This window comes from Gallus gallus, chromosome 6 (assembly GCF_016699485.2).
Source record: "Gallus gallus isolate bGalGal1 chromosome 6, bGalGal1.mat.broiler.GRCg7b, whole genome shotgun sequence".
NCBI lineage: Eukaryota > Metazoa > Chordata > Aves > Galliformes > Phasianidae > Gallus > Gallus gallus.
This window is the reverse complement of record NC_052537.1, coordinates 2,141,752-2,157,158: the sequence shown is the minus strand read 5'-3', so window position 1 is coordinate 2,157,158 and position 15,407 is coordinate 2,141,752.

Genomic DNA, 15,407 nt, shown 5'->3' with positions numbered 1-15,407 from the left:
CTTCCGGAGTTTATCTATTTTATTGCTTCCAAGAGGCCTGTCAGCTTCCTACTGAAACACTGTTCAGTAATTGTGTAGTGAATATAAATGAGAAGGTGGCTTTTTATCAGCATTAAATTATCAAGTTGATTGGCAGTAGGGATCCCCTTCATACAATTTAATTGACAAAAGCATATGCTTGTAGGCACCTCTATTTTCCAATAATACATTTCTATATGTGATAAAGTAACTTGCTACACAGTATTAAGCTATTGTGTTACTGATCACTTGGAATATGCCTCTATTCTAATACCTCCTACGAGCAATATCAAAATCATTAGGCTATTTTTTTTAACTTAGGGATTATTTATAAATGTACTAATACAAAAATTTACTTACAATAATTATTTCGCCTGCAGTCCTGCGGTTCCCTGAATTAAACAGTCTGTGGTAGGGCACTCCTGAGTGGGTCTGTCTTTTAGATAAGCACATTTCAATAATCCCCAGCACATCCCATCTCACTGCTTACAGAAGCCCACAGCCTATTCCTAGCCCTCCTCACAAGGAGCTTCATACTTGCACCAAGCACAGTTCAACCTGAGGCGCGCAGCACCTCATGCACTCACAAAAGCCAAGTGCTATCATGAGATAGAAGAGTCCATAACAGACTGAAGCGAAGGTGGGTAACTTCAGAAGCCTGCTATGTGTTGTTTTAACACTTCCTAAGAGAGCTTTTAGCAATAAAGTTTCCACCATTTCACATGGACAATAATTTCCAGAAATTAATTGCTTTCTCCATACGTGTTCTTCTGTTTCAGTGATCTACTACATATTTGTAAGTGTAACGCCTGCCCAACCCTTCACCCCATCAGCCTTTAGGCATTTTCTTGCCCTTCCCTACTCATTTTCCATTTGAGTTACCCAACCGGAGTCTACGGTAGGAACCCCACCCACAGAGGCCCCGTGGAAGAGAATTAAACATTTCAGTAGAAAGTGGCAAGACTTCCCTTAAAGAAGTTAACTTTCTGACAAGTATAGCAACTCATCCTGTAATTGTTTCATTTGTTACCTTTGGACAGAGATTAACCACGAGATAAGCTAATATGACATGTCTAGTGCAAAGGAAAAACAATGGGCTGTTTTCCATAAAGCTGCATTACATCATGGGGACTACCAAAGAGATGACAAGACTTGTGCAAAAGCAAAAGGTTTATTTAAGCTGAAAGGGCTGAAGCAGCCCAGTGGTCACAGAACTTCTCACCAACTCCTACGTTCACTAACAGATTAGGCATTCAGATGAAAGATGAACAGACTAAAAAACAACAAAGAAAAAAGCTGATGGCCCGATAATTGCACTGTTTCCAAATTCATTTCTACAGTATTCACAGGGAGAGACACAAATACAGTTTCCAAGATAAAAATAAGAATTTGACTGAGAAATACTTTTTCTTCCCACACCACACATTTGTTTTTTCTTCCTTCCCCCCCCCCCCCCCCCGCTAAGTGGTGTTTAATAATGCATTAAAAAACAGTTCTGGGCTTTTTAAATCTCTGAAGATATGGAAGTCATGTGAATTGTAATTGTGGTGCATTTGATTTGATTTTATGAAGAATACAACAGAGTCCCGCAAAACTTACTCTAAAAATTACCACATTTAAATTTTTATGAAATGAGGGGGAGTTGAACATGAGTATTGATATTGCATTAAAAGTTCTGTTTGGCATTTCCTGGGTTGCCTTACTTTCAAATGCAAGAAAGCCATATAGTTCAGTCAGTTAAAGGATACAACCAGCTAGCCTGCTGCAGGAATACCTGCACTCAGGACAGACAACATTCTCAAAGCTGCATTAGGACTGCTGATTCTGAGGAAGAACCATCACCCCTCTTGCCCACCTCTTGTTTAAATGCAGAACAAGTTGAGGGGATACATCAACAACCTTACTGCTTTGTAAAGCGGTTATGCGAAGTCATGCACAGCCTCTGTCAAGATGCTGTAATACATCCCAGTGCCTTCTAAGCAGTTCTCATTCACTACAGGGGTGGTTATTTGCCGTTCTGCACTGCCACTGAGCCCCAAACACCATGAGCTGACCAAACAGCCTCCATCAGACTGCTGACTCTCTTTCCTGGCTGAGCTGTGAACCGCAAGCAGTTTCCATCCCCTTGCTCCCAGCTGTGTTATTGATCTACTGCTTGAAAACCACAAAACATCACAATAAAAAAACTACACAGGAGACAGACTCTTCTCTGTGCAGGGAGTTATCCGATAGACTTGTCATTCCCAGGGAAAAGAAAAGAAAATACTTTTTTTATTTGATTAAATCAAATAGATGCTTTGTCTAACGTGGTTCTCTCTTTTCCCTAAAGCCTGCGCTGTGCCCTCTTCAGAATGACAGAGCTGGTGCCATGATGTGTTTAGGTGAGAAGTCCAAGAGTTGAAACTAGCAATGGAATATCTCATAACTGGATGTCCAGTAGCTTAAAAGATGGTAAAATTAAAGGAACTGATGCGAAATAGGGAATGTAAGGTGGAACGAGTGGAGGAGTCGTTGCTTCTAACAGTTGATGGGATGACTGCTTTCCAGTTTCACTTCTAAAGTCAAGAGAAAACTGGACAGTGAAAGAGAAAGGAGAGATAAAACCAAGAAAATTAAGAAAAAAAGGTGAGAGAGAAGGAAGATGAGACTAACAAACAAGAAGATCTAAAATTATGTTTAAACTTACTAGCTGATACTCTTCTGGGTAAGGAAACAGGCCTGGACTTACGGAACGTCATGGAAGTTTTGCTCTTTCCTATTTCAGCGCTGGAGCAGTAGAACAATCGGGTTCATTACAGCAATAGCTAGAGGTGTATGACGTATTTTCTGGCAGTCTCTCCAATTCCTGTTTGCTTTCTTTCATTTCCAAATAAATCCCAAACTGAGAGAAGCCGTTCTGGAGAGAGGAATTTTGGCCCTTTTCCTCATCAATGCTCTCTGCAAGAATTACTGCACAAAGACTCAACCCACAACCACTCACAGAAACAAAATCCAGGTGCATGAATGAGGAAGAACAGGTTACTGAGGGTAAATCACCGTTTTCTAATGCATAGGCAAATTACTTCTTTTACTCCTCCTTTCCTGATCAGGCACAAACGGATCCACTATTCCTACCCCTTACACAGTAAGGACATCATTTCCACTCATGCGCTTATGAATATGTTATAAGTCGTGACTAAATGTAATTATGTAAATGATAGTCATTTGTTTGCCATACAGATTAATGTTCTGCTTCACTGGGGTCCCAATATGGAGCAGCAGAAGTTTCAGCTTTGCAGCTGTGCCTCTGTGTGGTGCTGCCTCTCATCTAAAAATTAAAATGAAGATGAAATTTGTCTTTTACTTAGCATGAACAAAACAAACCATCCCTGGGTTACTTAATACATTATCTATTACTTTCTACCAGGATCCATCACCCTTCCCAGTGGTGGAAAACTCCTGGGGCATAATTTCATACACATCCAGCTCCATAATATAACGTCAAAGTGTTAATTAGAATCCCAATAATGGCTCTGCTTTTTAGAGCTAAGTTTCCTTTGTCAAACTGAGACCTGTCAAAAAGCACGAAAAGTAAAGTTCTGCTATAAGAGAAGATGAGGCTAATGAAGATATACCAGAAGCAGATTTCCCATCATGTGATTTTATTTCTTTTCTATAATTAACACACTTTCCCATTTTGCCTCAGGATTAATCTGAGAATTTTGGTGGGAGGGATGGGTGTCAAAGTAAATACTTGTGCAGTTTATAAGCCTGCATGTATGCATCAACTTTTAAGACCAGACACTACAGATGCTCTCTGCACACTGCTGGCAATTTCTCCTCCCTCTCTAAAAAGTCCCAGAGAGGCTTTTCAGAACCAAGGCTACAGTGCAGTTCCCAGGCTGACTGCTTCCATAGATAGCCCCAGATCTCAGGACATCTTACAGCTTACTAGACAGCTTCTTTTTTTTTTTTTAAACCTGTAGCATCACACACAGACTAAATACTGCTTCACGTTGTTCCTACAGCAGTTCCAGTGCTCATAAGACAGTTATCCAAAAGTGTTTATATTCAGTTTTCTAATGATGTCTTTTGAATTATATATGTCTTTACCTAATATAGAAGCTATAACATAAGCAGCTCAGGGGAAGAAAGATTAAAAAGACCAAACTATTCCAGACAGACTGACAAGGTAGCGGCTAGTTAGTAAAAAGTGAGGCCAAAAGACATAATTCTCTTTAAAAAGTTCCTGTTTGTGACATCAGTGCTTAGACCTGATATGTATTCAGTGCAGCACAGCAACAGTGGCAGGAACAGACTGCCTACATGTTCCAATGCTTTATTAGTAAAAATCCAATATTCAGAAAAAAAGAAGAAAATTGTCTCTTGGGGCTCTTGTACCTAATAACAATGGAAACAACTCTGCAGTTCTGTACTTGAAGTTCACAGTGCCATCCAAATCTCCTCCCACAGAATTTTAGCCTTTCATTACCTAACCAGCTTTCTACTAATTACCCATGTAAGACAGCTACTAAAGTTTTTCCATTACTCTTTAAACTATATACTATATACATCCCACTATGGTTACAGATAACATAGTTAACACACACTGGGGTCTGTGGATAACCAAGAGTCCTTGTGTAGGGCCCAGTCGGAGAGCAGCATTAAAGGCTGTGCTTCTTCACCAGCCTCCTGTGTGGCTGTGGTCAGGTCACGCAGGACCTCTTTTACAAAGGAGCATAATGAAGATATTTCACAGTATGACTTCAGGGCACTTGTCTCTCTGACAGTGCCTGAGGGCACCTGGTGATGCAGAACTGAGCATCAGATGAGTTTCAATCTGCCTGGTATGTGACTATGGGTTTCCAGCTCCTTGAGAGCGGCTTTGGAGCATCCCTCTCTGCCTTGGTGTTATAGAACTGTGTAGGAGGTCCAAGCCTGTCTGTACTCCTGAGGGCTGGATGCTGATTTTCTCTCTCACTGCCTTTCTCAGCTCGTCTACCTCTCACCAAAGAGAGTGAATTCTGTCAACGCAGTAGAAAACACAGAAGTGGTTTTGTAAACAGTGACCAAGGTGCCTTACCATTCCTATTGCTCCAGGGGATGTGGCAATACTTGCACACCATAGAAACTGTCCTGCTTGTAAATTATCCAGAGTTCCTTAGGTAAAATGAGGATCTTAGCCTGGAAAAGAATATCTCTGATGGTGCGCTGAGTTCACACCTGTAATACCATCAAGTCTTAGTCCCCTGGAGAAATAGTTCTGAGGTAATTGGGATATCAAAACACGCTACCTGCAGCAGAAAGAAATCACTTAAACTTTGTTAACGTATTCCTGATCGATTCCTGGGGATTAACATGCATTATCTCATCTTATACGTACGCAAAGTTACAGGAGAACAGTTCATACAGCGTGCTCCTCTTTCATAATTTAACAGAAAACATTCTTTATCTCCATTTTAGCATTCCTCTACTTCCATATGCAGAATGATAATCACTGCATGGGAAGTCTGCCTCCAGCCAGCCTAGATCCATTTCTCACAGTACTCACACATCACGGAGAAGCATAATTGTACAGCCTCAGCAACAGTGACAGCAGCCCTGACCCACTAGGATGCTCCATGAGTACAACCAGCTCAAATATTCATAAAGCTACTAATTTATTGCAAGTCCTTGGCTCCCATCAGAGATTTGCTTTTGACTGCATGCAGACTGCAAGCTTAAAATATTTTCTTGCAATGTGGAACTGTAGGAAACTGATATTTCAAGAAGCAAAGCACAGGCAGAGAGGAACAACACCACAGCTTTCCACACTTTCACAAAAGGAAACAGTTTTCGCTCTAATTTAAGTAATTATTAATTGTATGTGCAAATAATTATGGTTGAGTAGTTATTTTGTTAAACAGCAGTACAGAAATTGATTTTCCATAAAACTTTGGTTTTGTGGAATTAATTACGCTATTCAAAAAGCACTTGTTAATGTATCTTGTAAACAATGTCATATGTCAAAGAATTGTATGCTGTTACACAACAATGTAATTGAATCATTTTAGATAAGTTTATCACTTCTCCTTTTATCACAAAGAAAATGTTTATTTCTTTTTTTTTTTTTTCCTCCGCAGAGTGAAACAAAATCATAGCAAGTGAGAGGATAAAGCCTATAGCACTGACTAAAGAGCTCTTATGTCAATAACTGCTTTTTTCCCCTCCACCAGATTCCAGCAATACAGCTGTTTCCTGAGGGTTGGCCCGACATCACCAGCTGCAGTTCTTTCCTGGTTATGAATTAGGGAATAGGTACTGTAGACAAGATATATTCTGCACTACAATAAACTAATGTTCAGATTATACATTCAAATACAGAAATAAATGTATTTTTCTAAGAAAAAAGGAAAATGCAACTAGCAGCGTTTGGTAGCATGAGAGAATGCTACGTATAAAAGCATGCATTGTACAAGCCAAGCTGCAAGACTGCAAGCCAGGCATGTGCACACCATCTTGTCAATATGTCACAACCCTTCCTTTCTGGAAGGCAAATCCTATTGATGTTCATTTTATCCTTTGTGGTTCAGTCAAGACTGCTGGTTTGGGCTGTTTTGTTTTTAAAATCAGGAAGTTAATTCTTGTTGGTACTTCAGACTCCAAGGTCTACTAGCTATTTCCAAGAAGATCCAAAGTCAGAGATGCATCTGCAGGATCACCTAAGAAGTTCTGGTGACCTGAAATAAAACTGACCGCTTTGGTTTCATGTCAGACTTGGGATCCTGATTCTCAGAAGCTCAAGAAACAGTTTGGAGAATAAGACCTTCCACAGATGTAAAGAAAGGCATCTTTTTAAAGTCTGATAAGCTGCCTTGAAGCTGTAAATGTGAAGATATTTGTGCTGGAGACATAAGCTTGTTCTATGTACTGAGCTAAATCAATGCTAGTGTGAAGAGGCTGCAAAAACATGCCAAGTTGGTAAGTGACTTTAGGTCACCAATAAGGTGACAAGTCTGAATGGATGTACTGCTAGAGGGCCCAGAGGCTTCCCATGAAGTATATTAGCTCTTCAGTTAGCCAAGCTGCTATCCTCTGCCCCCACAATTCCCTTAAGACTGGGCTTTGCCTCTACCAAACACACCATGCCAGCTATAGAGAAATGGGCTTTAAATGACTCTGGCAAAAGGCAGCTGGAAATGGCTATTTTACTGTAGAGATGTTGATGTTCTGCATTGCTGATCAGACACTGAATGAAGCAGACCTCTGTTAGGCACTTTGGCTCTATTACTGGGAGTATAACAGAGAAAAACATTCCAAATGGATGTAAACAAACAAACAGAACAGTTAAAAGCTCTGCCAAAACTGGGAAAACAAAACTCCTCAACAATGAGCACAGCTAACAGAGAAGGTTAAAGACCTCTAGCAGCTCCTGACACGTAGACCTCATAACAGTGATAAGGAACATGTTTGTTACAGACTTGATGCCCTTACAACATCTGGGAACATAACACTACATTATCATACTTTAAAGACTGCTGACTGACAATAAGTGGGATGTGTTTTTTATTTTATTTTGAAGTTAAAATATAAGGATTTCTGTGGTTTAGAAACCCAGTGAATTTTGGATGTTCCTAAGAGGAATCTTGTCTGTGCATTTGAACAGAGACAGAACATTCCCAGCTATGAGCACAGAACTCAGAGTTAAGTCTTTATGAGGAGACTGGAGTTTGCCTAGAAGATGCTTACCTGCAGAGCTTGAAGCCAGGATCTGTGGGAACGGGAACAGCCTGTGTTGAGGATAACACTGCAAGTCAAGGGACTTAAAGAAAGCAATGTCCTGGGGAATGCTAAGGGGGAATTTATAGCTGAAAGTTCTTGTGACATCTCAGAAGAGAGTTCTGCCATGCTACCCCTTATAACACCTCTAAAAGCCTCGGAAAGGAGGTACATGCAGCTGATGAGCTGAAAGTCAGAGAATACTTAACAAGAAAAAAAAGATAAAATGGAGACAGAGCCCCCAGAAAAGTTAGAAATGAAACTAATCATCACCTTCTGACAAAGGCGTATTTGCCAAAAGGCTCCACAGCCTTGCATCTCAGAACACCTAGACATTGCCAATAAGGGTGTTTACCAATATCTGCAACTATAGGTATTTCCTTGGTTGCCACTAATACTGAGCTTAGTTGGGAAAGAAAGGAAATGCCAGGAAGCAGCTGACTGTTGAGTTTCTGAGCCATTGGATGACACACTGATGTGGTCTGGCTCAGAGCAGACACGGAATGATGCAAACTTCTGTGGCTTTGGGTAATTGCTAAGTCACAGCTAAGAATGCAGATATTTTCTAATATGAAAATAGAGTTACTGAAATAAATATAAGCATCTCAAGTGAAGGGAAAAGACAAGTTCAGACAGTAACATCTTTCTCAAAGCTAAGACTGTAGTCTGCTTCAGTAGGTACTATGCGTCCTGTTGCTACCGTGCCAGAAATCACCAAGCTGTACTAACTTCAGTCTATAGAGCACTGCCTACAAAATTTTGAGAGCGTTAACTTGAAAAGAGGGAATTCTCTGCTCACAGGTGTTTTAGTAGGTAAGCATCTCTTTCTTCAAAGGCCACGCACAGAAAGAGACAGTAAGAGTCCGACATGTCACAGCAGGTTAGCTCATTATGAACAAAAATGGAGGGAACTAATGACAGCATAGAGTGAGCACATGTCTGCAGGTTAAATATGCTTCAACTGCTGGGGTCTTCCCTCTCTTCACTGGGTCTAATTTCCACTTCTCCACTCCTCTGTTTGACTACTGCACTTGCACCACAGCCAGCCACCAACACCATTAGTCCCTTCCCCCTTTAAACCTGTCTATTGGACCTCTCAGCACAGGCTGGCCACACACAAGGTAGGAGTGATCAGAAATCCTTCCCTCTCTGAAGCCAGCCTCAGAGGAGAGGACTCAGCACCTCTGAATGCTGCCCCTGACTGGATATATGCAGCTATTTCTGCCAGCATCATCAATGGCACTGGTCGAGTGGAAAGCTCTTATTTACTCATTTATTTATGAGTTGGGGGGGGGGGGCTGATATTAGTAATGTGTGAACAGAAAACTGCAAGAAAGAATGAGGTGGTATATCTTTCAAATTGAGTTTGTCCATGGTGCAGCAACTAAATTCATTTTATCAGGATATCAATAAATATTCATAAGCCTATTAACTGAACCACTCCGAGCTTAGAAATAGCAGAATTCTAATTCTTCAAGATTCTTATCTATTCTCTACTCTCTACCTCTTAGAAATATCCCCAGTGAAAGTGTTTGCTCTCCTAGACCTCACTACTTAAAAAAAAAATGCATTACTTGACCCTCAAAATAATCAGACAAACGTTGATAATCACTTCTTGCTGAGTGGGAATCACAATGCTGAGTGGGAACTAGTGGGATGCTAATGCGTGGTTATAAACTGATGCCAGACTATTGTACGTAACAGGGCTGATCTAAAGCTGAGCCATCAAAACAAGGACCTGACTGCATTAATTTCAAGTTACTGCAGTGGACACTAGTACATTCACTCTTGGCACACAGGCAAGTAGGAGACGTCATTACGAACAAAGCTGTGTTAATCTTACATAGAAGAATCACAAGGCTTTCACTGCTCAGGTAAGACTGCACCAGAAGCACTGCTCCTTGTTCCTGGGCACTCAGCCATTAGCAGCAGCTGGGGATCACACGGTGGCTGTTGTAATTGCAGTGTCTTCTCTCTGCACAGTAGGTGGTTGTTAAATGGTTTCTTGGGATCACAGCAAGTGCTCTCTTCATTGTCTGCTTCAGCACCTCAGGCCAGTATTTTCATCATCACATACAGCTATGCTAAGAAGAGCAATCCTTAGGTGTCTAAAATGCCTCTTAGACAGATGAATATTCTCCGTCTACCTTGACATGTCCTCTCCTGCTCAGTTGCTGAATCCCAGCTAGGACTGGGAAGCAAGCTCACCTGTTACAAGTTTTCTTTCTAACTATTTCAGTGTTACAACCTTCTATTATAACAGGCTCTTTGCTGCCTTTCTCTATCTAGCCACTTTCTAGCCTGCTACGATTCGTAATGCTGAGAACCAGGAGAGATGCCTGCAGATGTTGTTGATTTCAGCATCATGCTCAAGATGTATGCATTGGTGAAACTGCCTGCCCAGGTGAGGTCTGAATGCTCCGCAGAACCAAGGGAAGGTTATGAACACATCCTCTTGAGCTGTTCAGGACCTGCGTCAACGGACTGAGGGACTACTTTTCTGCCAGCGCACAGAGGGATGAACTACAACCCACTGCCATTTTTCAGGGGCATATGAAGATCCACTGGCCACAACAAGAACAGCACTGCATTTGGACTGAGCTCAACAGAGGAAGTGTTGATTGTATTGCTGCTTTCAAGGTAATTACACAGACAGTTACCCATTTGTTTTCCTGTATTTAATAACATCTTTGTACAGAATAGTTCTTTTTTCTACATAATTCACGTGTTCCTTTGGGTCTTCCATGTCTTATCTCTTGTTCTCATTTACTTTATTTCCACCTTTCTCAAACAGTACAGGGGCTGATCTGCTATTGGAAATTCTCTTCCGAACAACCTTAAGTTACACTTTTGCATCATCATCATCACAATCACAAATGGGAACCTCAGCAAAAGACTCATCAACTCAGTATGACGGAACACAAACTATTTTTCTGAGCTACAATATATTTTAACTATGCTGCTGCAAAGTACATGCTGCCCTCCAACACAGACATTTCTGACTTCCAGTGACAAAAGCTAAGAGGAGCAGAGCCGACATCAGCCCTCCTGAGCCAAACATCAGTCTTCTTGCAAGAACGCTTCCCCAACTGCTGCTTTTGAATCATTGATTTGTAGCATTTTGTTTTCTCAATTCGTTTCATTGTAAAATCTGTTTCCTTCAAAAGGCCTCATCTTCTTTACGCCCCAGATACCCCTTAATGATATCCTCACATACTTCTCAGTTTGTCTACTTAACTAGAATATCAAACCAATATAGTCATTCCTAACCTGATTTCCAAAACTCAGAAAGAAAAAAAAACACTTGTTTTGAATAGCCTTGTTCTCAGATTGTTCTGATCTGTTTCAATGACTTTTCTACCCAGAAGGACACAAGTAATTCATTTTCTCAGCACTGACTTCATTTCTCTGCAATTCATTTCAACATTTGAGTTCCCTTCATCTGCAGCTCTGCAATTAGTTTTCTGCTTCTTTCAGGGTATGATTCCTGGAATATGTCCTGGAATACGCAAAAGACACACTCTCAAAATGTCATCTTCTACATGGAGTTGTGAAAGTGATAAACGCCTTGCCCTTTCTGTCCAATTGAACTAAGTTGTAGACTCCCAGTTACCTAACCAAGCCTGAAAAGGCCTTTAAAAAAAGTTTTGTAAGAAGCTCCTGTATGTTCAAATAAATTATAATTTCTGTATTTTTTACTTCTGAGGATTTCCACAGGTCTGGGTCACATCTACCCTTCTCAAACTAACCACTCATCACCTCAAAATAAATCCTTCATTTCACTACCCTTCTTACTCCTAAGCACAGCCAGTTTTGTGCTTGAGGCTTTGGTAGGCTAACCTAACATGTAAGAAAGCCATATCTCCTTTCTCCCTCTTACTGCCATTTTGTGATGTGCATGCCACACAACACCTAGATGGAACAATCTCTTCTGCTCATCAGTGTAGTTCCCTGCTACACTGAGGAAACAGCTTCTTTATCACCTCTCTGAAACTTCTGTACTTCAAGCTGAAGTTTTCTCAGCTTTCCCCTCTGGGATGCTCTTTACTTTTGCCAGGACATCGGTTGTGAAATCTACAGATCAGTTAGAAAAGTCTCCATTCCTCCCCCCCAGTTTTGCTTTGTTGCCCAAAACATTTCTTTCTCTGTACCTTGAGGATTTTATTACAACCTTCCTAAACATCTCTAATGTGCTGCTCACTTCATACCTAGAGAGTGACTGAGCCATTAAACCTTTATCTCAGAGCTACAACATACCTGTACAGGGCCTAGCACACACCTGTGTGATGTGCTGTTGACTTCATCTCATTGCACTGCTTTATTACATTGTCTGCAGTCACTACCTTTGGGCATCTTCTACTGTGAGCTTCTGAAGAGAAGCAAGCTTGAAGATGCAATAATGATTTGTGTTCCACAGATAAATTTTGTGAAATTACAGGTTTAGCACTTCTGCCTTAGTCAAGAAATAGAACGTCTGCTTATATATGCACAGTGGACAGTCTAGCTGGAGCCTTGTAACTAACAGTGCTTTTCAGGGGTCGGTTCTGGGTCTGGTCATGTTCAGCATCTTCACTGATGACCTGGAATGAAGGGATAGAGTCTACCCTCTGCAGGCATGCTGATGATACAAAGCTGGGAGGAGTGGCTGACACACCAGAAGGCTCTACTAACAGGCAGTGAGACATGGACAGACTGGAGAAGTGGATGGAGAGAAACCTGATGAGGTTCACCAAGAGCAAATGGACAGTCCTATACCTGGGCAAGAATAACTGCATGCATCAGTACAGGTTAGGGACTGACCTACTGGAGAGGAGCTCTGGAAAGAAGGACCTGAGCGTCCTGGTGTACAACAGGTTGGCCATGAGCCAGCAGTGGTTGGCCAAGAAGGCCAATGGCATTCTGAGGTGCATTAAGAAGACTGTGGCCAGAAGGTTGAGGGACACTTTTCTTCCCCTTCACTCTCCCCTGGTGAGGCCACATCTGGAGAACTGTGTCCAGTTCTGAGCTCCCCAGTTCAAAAGACAGGGATGTCCTACAAAGAATACAGCTAAGGGCCACAAAGATGATGAAGAGTCTGGAGCATCTCCTGTACACAGGAGAAGACAGAGCAAAGGTAGTAGAAACCTGTTATGTTACTACTATTAAAGACCTTTCCTTCTGATGTAGGTTCCTTCACCTCCCAGACCATCTTCTACCCAGGAATGCTGAGAGGTGGCTGGGGTAGCTACCCAAGAGCCATCTGAGGGATAGCAGGGCATTTCTTCTTAAAGAAAAAAAGAAAGATTGAAGATTTGCATTTTCCAGATCTGAACTGCTATCTTACCGGGTTTTATGGCTGGGCAATGTTAACTGCACAGCAACAAAGACAGCTGACAAGGAAAACTCTTCAGAGTTTCCTTCAAAGCTTTTTCAGTGAACTGCAGTTTTAGTTAAGAGCATCAGGATAAGCGTGCTAAATTAAGACACTTATTTATAATGCACAAGTATTGCTGACTGCGGCCTGGACCTGCCTGCTTGCAGAAACAAAGAAGTCTGGTTGCATTGTGCCTTGAGGGCCCTTGGTGCACAGTTGTCTCGTTTCCAGAGTCATCCTGCACCAGTCAAGCATATACTTCTACAGCCCTCTCTGCAGGTGATGCAAAATCATTTTGTGCTGTACAAGTGTTTTACATCAAGCTGCTCTCTGGGTTGGCTGGATTTCCATTAGTCCCATCCTCCTGAGAGCATGGCATGGCCTCTCAGTCACATTACAGCTGAGCCTACCACAAACTCCTTACACCCAGCCAGGAGCAGCTCAGGAAATGCTGATACAGCTCCTCAAAGACTAAGATGACGGCAGCTTAAAGGGGAGGGAGAAGGCAGAAAAGGAGGTCTTGGCTGTTAGATCTCTCTCTCTGCCCACACATTAAGCAAGCATATATAACTAGTTCATTTGTGCTGGTAGGCAGAAAAAGAAAAGCATCTGAGAGAAGGAAAAAGCAAATAGAAATGAAGCATTTGTATAACTTTCACATCAAAATATAGCCCATAACCAGTGTCCCTAAAAAGCAGGTCATTTAAAAAAAAAAACTGATTATGCTACAATGATTCAGAGTTTTTTTCTTTCACTGACAAACTTGTGCACGACATCAGTGGGTGCTGGCATGCTTACATACAAATACTGGCACACTGACACCTCCCAGTCTCTTTATAGCACGCACGATTCTTCTCTAAAGCTTGTTCATTACAACATCATTTCAGCAACCAACACTCACACCAAGGCCTACCAAAAAAAAAAAAAAAAAAAAAAAACCCTACTATTTACAGAATCTTCCTTCTTAACTTAGAATATTGCAAAATGGGGTACATTTAGCCTTTAAGTAAGTTACCATACCAGACAACAACCATCAGCGGTGTACCCTAGGCAGTTAACCATCATGCTATTTGTCAGACTATGCTTAAGGAAGGACAAGCGTCAGAATGGGTTAATGTTATACTTGAAAAACACGACAAACTTCTGCTTATAAGCAGCCATCTATCCGATCACTCCATAGCTGGTGAAATGCGACATTTAATTACTGTCATATGCAAAATGCTACATGAAATATCACTTTAACATCTCCTTATGTCTTTGTAGATCATGTGGAGAAGCATTCCACATGCATTAAATGAGTACACAAGAAAACACAGTTAATTATCTCATTTTTCAGAAACGAGTATAAATTGGAAGACACGGTTCACATGAATTACTATACAACTATCAGTCAGTAAAGCCAGGGGCAAAAACAGATGGAATTTGCTTAACTAGGTCCAGATCCAGTGAAGTATATACATATCTCTAAGCCAGGGAGTGTAAACAACTTAAAATATCTATGTTGACAGAAAATATAAAGCTACAATCTGGCACAGGTTTCAGACTCAACAGGTGATTTCTCATATGCTCAGGATTATCTGCATGTTGAAGCATTTTGCTCCATCACTGTTCTGCCTCTTGTCAGAGGACTGCCTTCTAGAGCATTCTTAGGGACCATCCTGAAGCTGATTAACATCTTTTGTTCCTTCTCATTCCTCACAGTCAGCTTCACAGAAACAAGTTTCCCTACAAAGAGACAAACTACTATCAGGGCTACAGACTGCTGGAAGCAACGCGAGTGAAATTACAGATTTTCAGGATCCAAAAGTGATTTGAAGTGTCCGCATTATAGTTCAGAATAACTGTTCAAGGAAGAAATGCTTGCCAGTGGGCAAAGCAGGCACAGCTTATGTTATCAACATGTGGACAAGGCAGGAGTTTTAGAGATATCCTACCTGCATAGCATGATTTTTTCTAAACCTATTTTCTTGATATAAGCTACTCCTCTGTCAGATCCTTACAGAAACAGTACAGAAAATACTTGTCAGTATCTATATGAAATGCTGTGGACAAAAGCCAACTCTTGACCTGAGGAAGTTTCTCAGTTGTTGTATAACAGGACACAGCTAAGATAAGTGGCAGAGTCCATAGGAAGCACTGAGCTGCAAAGGAGCTCACTCAAGACAGCCAAAGTCCTGCAGAGGAACAAAGCCACAAGAGCAGCAATCTGAAGGAGACAGCTCAGAGGCCAGATGCTCATATTAATTTATACAGGTGTGATAGAAATTATTCCTGTCCTCCATCAAAATAACCATTAACT